The sequence below is a fragment of the Elaeis guineensis genome, chromosome 11, assembly GCF_000442705.2.
Source record: "Elaeis guineensis isolate ETL-2024a chromosome 11, EG11, whole genome shotgun sequence".
Lineage (NCBI taxonomy): Eukaryota > Viridiplantae > Streptophyta > Magnoliopsida > Arecales > Arecaceae > Elaeis > Elaeis guineensis.
The window spans coordinates 86,372,684-86,372,955 of record NC_026003.2 but is presented as its reverse complement, the minus strand read 5'-3'; positions in this window follow the sequence as shown (position 1 = coordinate 86,372,955).

Genomic DNA, 272 nt, shown 5'->3' with positions numbered 1-272 from the left:
CCATTGAAAAGTGGAGGTCGGTTGGTGGATTGCCCCTCGGCTAGAGAAGTGCTGACATGAGTTGCCATAGATCTTTTGCTCTTTGATTGTTTAGATCAAAGAAGGGCTAGAGCACCGGGCTCTGATACCACTTGTTGCCCAGCTATGCAACCCAAGAGGAGGGGTGAATTGGGTTTCTAAAAATTTTAAGCTTAACTAATGACTTATGAGAAATGTTTGACAAAGCTAAATAGATAGAGTGAGTAGAATTAATTCAAGGCTAATAGCAAGAG